Source organism: Rhinopithecus bieti, unplaced genomic scaffold, assembly GCF_001698545.2.
Source record: "Rhinopithecus bieti isolate Rb0 unplaced genomic scaffold, ASM169854v2 scaffold_27038, whole genome shotgun sequence".
Classification (NCBI taxonomy): Eukaryota; Metazoa; Chordata; class Mammalia; order Primates; family Cercopithecidae; genus Rhinopithecus; species Rhinopithecus bieti.
The window spans coordinates 483,315-488,287 of NW_016812221.1; the positions used below are offsets into that span (position 1 = coordinate 483,315).

The following is a 4,973-nucleotide window of genomic DNA, read 5'->3' on the forward strand; positions in this document are numbered from 1 at the left end:
CAGGTGATCCGCCTGCCTCGGCCTCCCAAAGTGCTGGGATTACAGGCATGAGCCACCGTGCCCAGCCCATTATATTCTTAAAAAAAAACAAAGTCCAGGCACGGTGGCTCATGCCTGTAATCCCAGCATTTTGGGAGGCCAAGGCGGGCCGATCACCTCAGGAATTCAAGACCAGCCTGGCCAACATAGTGAAACCCTGTCTCTACTAAAAACAAAAATTAGCCGGGCATGGTGGCACATGCCTGTAATCCCAGCTACTTGGGAGGCTGAGGTAAGAGAATTACTTGAACTCGGGAGGTAGAGGTTGCAGTGAGCCAAGATCACACCACTGTACTCCAGCATAGGGTACAAGAGCGAGACCTCATCTCAAAAAAAAATTACCCAAGCATAGTGGTGCATGACTACGGCCCCAGCTACTCAGGGGGCTGAGGCAGGAGGATCCCTTGAGCCTGGGAGGTGGGGGCCACCGTGAGCCAAGATGGCACCCCTGCACTCCAGCCTAGGCGACAGGATCAGACCCTGTCTCAACAACAAATAAAAGGATGGGGGGGGAGTAATATTTCTAAATTTAAGTTTCTATAGGGTTCTGACTTAAAAACATGTTCGTGACTGACATACCCAAGAAATAAGTAAAGCCGGGCAAGGTGGCTCACACCTGTAATCGCAGCACTTTGGGAGACCGAGATGGGTGGATCACGAGGTCAGCAGTTCGAGACTAGCCTGGCCAAGATGGTGAAACCCTGTCTCTACTAAAAAAAATACAAAAATTAGCCAGGCGCGGTGGGAGGCGCCTGTAATCCCAGCTACTTGGGAGCCTGAGGCAGGAGAATCGCTGGAATCCAGGAGGCAGAGGTTGCAGTGAGCAGAGATCACCCCAGTGCACCCCAGCCTGGGCGACAGAGCAAGACTCCGTCTCAAAAAAAAAAAAAAAGAAAAGAAAGAAACAAATAAGTAAATAAACAAAAAGATGAGGGACACTCAAATGGAATACCAGCCAGAAGAAACGAACCTAACTGGTTTACAAGTGAGTAACACACGGGAAGCTAACCCATGTAACTTTGGAAAACAGTGAGTGACTAAAGTGCTCTAAGGAGAAAGACAAAAAGAACTGTGGCCATTACAGTGTGAACAGCCTCTAAGCAGTAGGTGTTTTCACAATGCTGTAAGTTAGCACACCTACAGCTATTTTCTGTGGACTCTAGGGCAAAGCAAATAATTTGAACACATGGTGGCTGATGAGAGCCAGGACTCTCAATGACAGAAAGGAAAGTGGGAGTGAGAACAGGGTTTCATCAAATGATTCCTGTAAAGGGCAAGAGAGCAACCATCTCAGACTATGAGCCAAAGGCCGTGTAAGTGCTCAAGAACAGCCACAGGCAGGGCGTGACAGCTCACACCTGTCATCCCAGCGCTTGGGGAGGCCGAGGCGGGAAGATCACTTGAGTCCAGGCATTCAAGACCAGCCTGGGCAACGCGGCGAGACCCTCTCTACAAAAACTTTAAAAATTAGCTGAGTGTAGTGATATGCACCTGTGCTTCCAACTACTTGGGGGACTGAGGCAGGAGGATAAATTAAGCCCAAGAGTTTGAGGATGCAGTGAGCCCTGTTTGTGCCACTGCACTCCAACCTGGGCAACAGAGCAAGACCCTGTCTCTAAAAAAAAAAAAAAAGAATAGCCACAGATATACATAAACAAAAGAGTATGGTTGTATTCCAATAAAACTTTACTATACTTAGGAAAAGAGATGGGGGCCAGTTTGGATCACAGTTTGCTGACTCTTGCATTAGAATAAACCCAGGGGTCCGGGCATGGTGGCTCATGCCGGTAATCCCAGCACTTTGGGAGGCCAAGGTGGGTGGATCATTTGAGGTCAGGAGTTTGAGACCAGCCTGGCCAACATGGTGAAACCCCGTCTCTACTAAAAATACAAAAATTAGCTAGGTGTGGTAGCGTGCACCTGTCATCCCAGCTACTCAGAAGGCCAAGCAGGAGAATCGCTTGAACTGGGCAGGCAGAGGTTGCAGTGAGCCTTGGCCTGGACAACAGAATGAGACTCCATCTTAAAAAAAAAAAAAAAGAATAAACCCACAGACGTTGCATTGAAATTGGAAGTATCCGTATGATCACATGGTCTCTGACCTATCGATGGGTAAAGATGTGAGAAACAGCTAGGTCTGAAGACTGGGTAATGTTACATTAACAATTTTTTTTTTTTTTTTTTTTTGAGGTAGAGTCTTGCTCCATCACCCAGGCTGGAGTGCAATGGCATGATCTCTGCTCACTGCAACGTCCACCTCCTGGGTTCAAGCAATTCTCCTGCCTCAGCCTTCCAAGTAGCTGCGACTACAGGCACCTGCCACCACGCCCAGCTAATTTTTTGTATTTTTAGTAGAGACTGCCTCACCACATTGGCCAGGCTGATCTTGAACTCCTGACCTCGTGATCCACCTGCCTTGGCCTCCCAAAGTGCTGGGATTACAGGCGTGAGACATGGCACCCGGCCGAGTATGCAACTTTTGAGATTGGCTTTTCCTAGTCAGCATAATGCCCTTGAGATCCACCTACGTGGCAGAGTGGACCGCTGCGGAGTGGCACCCCGGGGTATCAATGTTTAACCATTCACCTCTAGAGGGACATTTGAGTTATTTCAGTTTCTGGCAATTACAAATAAAGTTGCTATGAACATCAAATACGGGTTTTTGTGTGAAAATCGTTTTCATTTCTCTAATAAAAGCTCAGGAATGCAGAGCAGATTTAACTTCCTAAAAACCTGCCAGGCTGATTCCTAGAGTAGCTGCACCACTTACCATCCCCACTCGCAATGCACGAGACCCAGTTTCTCTAAATCTCTGCTGACTTGTGGTAATATCAGTATTTTTTTTATTTCAGCCCCTCTCAAAACACCCGCCTCCCCCCAGCCACCTTGTCCATAGCTCTGCTTGGATGATGCTGGTGGTGACGCTAACAGAGCACTCAGAGGTGCTTAACACATACCAAGTGCTGCACTTACCCAACTCCCAAAAAATCTTAACTAGGTACTACTATAATCCCTATTCCTAAATGAGCAGGCTGAAAACAGACAGGTTAAGCCCACAGCAATAAGTGGTAGGGCCGGGCGCGATGGCTCACACCTGTAATCCCAGCTACTCGGGAGGATGAGGCAGGAGAATGGTCTGAACCCGGGAGACGGAGCTTGCAGTGAGCCCAGATCACGCCACTGCACTCCAGCCTGGGTGACAGAGCGAGACTCCGTCTCAAAAAACAAACAACAACAACAACAACAACAAAAATAGAAAAATTAGCCGGGCTTGTTGACATTCGCGTTTAATCCCAGGTACTCGGGAGGCTGAGGCAGGAGAATCGCTTGAATCCGAGAGGCGGAGCTTCCAGTGAGCCGCGATTCTGCCACTGCACTCCAGCCTGGGCGACAGAGCGAGACTTCATTTCAAAAAAAAAAGAAAGTGGTAGGGCCAGGACACAAACTCACACAATCCGACAGGAATCCCCACTCAATCATTAGAAAGCACCGCTTCTCAGTGACTAACAGTCTGACAATTTAGAGTAAAAACAAACTCAGTTTCTCCCACTAGACTCTGGCAACATGCTTCAGACGCCAGATATGTGGGGGTTTTCTCCCCACGAATCACGCAGGCCATCCGTTCTGCAGTGGACACAGGCTGGGTGTCCTCTGTGCAGTTCCATCCTAATTCAGTCATCTATTCTGACAGCCTCTTCCTGGACATACCAGCAGACCGCACAGGTTAAGGGCTTAGCCCCACAAGACTGCCTCCCCACTTCCAGGGCCCAGGTTTTTTGACCTGCGCTTCGGACCTACTGGGTGTAACGGGGTAACCTCCTCAGGTTGTGTTAATTTGCTAGAGTGGCCCCCGAACTCAGAGACGTGTTTTACTTACATTTACCAGCATAGGATAAAGATTACAAAGAATATAGGTGAAGAGATGCGTGAGGTCAAACCGTGGGGAAAGGCTTGGAAATTCAAGGCCTCTCTGAGCATCGCCTCCAGGAACCCCCACGTACTATCTGGAAGCTCCCTCAACCCAGCCCCTTTGGGTTTTTACAGAAACTTCATTTCACAGGCACTGGTGATCAGCTCAACCTTCAGCCCCTCTCCCCTCCCCGGAGGCTGCGGGTGGGGCTGAAAGTCCCCAGAACCTCTAACTCAGCCTTGGTCTTTCCTGCGACCAGTCCCATCCAGAAGCTCCCTAAGGGCTGCCGGCCACCAGTCCACTCAGCCTACAAGACATGACGTTGGAGGTTCCCGGAATTTCAGGAGTTGTATGCCATGAAAAGCGGATGGAGGTGAAACACAGTTCAGTTACCTCAAACTTGAAATGACCAAAACCCACCTCTGATCTCCACATCACCCAGACCCGACAGTCTACCCCAAAGCAATAAATGGACACCTTCTCCCCTTTCCTCCAGCCCCAAACTCCTAAGTCACATTTGCCTTTTCCGTCTCTGCCTTATGTTCCATGACCAGTAACCGCAGGGGTTTCACATTCCAAACACATCCGGGACCCAGGGCTTCCTACCCGCGCCGCCCTCCTTTGGGCCATCCCTCCCCAAGTCTCCATCGACCGCAGCAAGGTTCTCCGCTAACGCCTCGCCAGGCTCCCGCCGCCTTCCCCGGAGGCCGCTCCCGAGCCCAGAAAGCTCATCCCCGAACCCGGCGTGGCCCCTGCCGCCCCCGCCCCGGGAAACCAGGTTCCCCGCAACTGCCCTTTCCGCGGCCGGAATGGCCTTTCTCGAGCGGCCCTGGTTCTCCCGCCGGCCTCGCCCAACTGCTGCCGGCACCGGGAGCTCGAGGGGCGCGGCCCGGGGAGAGCGTCGGGGCGGGGAAGGGACCGGGGTGCGGGGACCCAGCGACCGCCTGGGCCTTACCTGGGGCGGGGGGGGCGGCCGCGGGGGGCGGAGGGACTGGGGTCCCACTGCGGCCCAGACGCCCAGGCC

The 4,973-nt window shown here is 51.5% G+C and overlaps 1 protein-coding gene across 7 annotated transcripts in view; it reads right to left on the reverse strand.

The window, feature by feature from the left end:
• Nucleotides 1-4,967, reverse strand: part of ANKLE2 (ankyrin repeat and LEM domain containing 2) — a 40,372-nt gene extending 35,405 nt beyond the window's left edge. For 5 of the 7 annotated variants that reach the window (XR_001889867.1, XM_017895676.1, XM_017895677.1 and 2 more), the window contains exon 1: nucleotides 4,905-4,967. The gene's annotated coding sequence lies outside the window, so the exon portion shown is untranslated. Of the gene's footprint in view, nucleotides 1-618; nucleotides 643-4,369; nucleotides 4,526-4,904 lie in introns of those variants that run through there. The other 2 variants (XM_017895674.1, XM_017895675.1) reach the window with 2 other exon arrangements.
• Nucleotides 4,968-4,973: the final 6 nt, after the last annotated feature.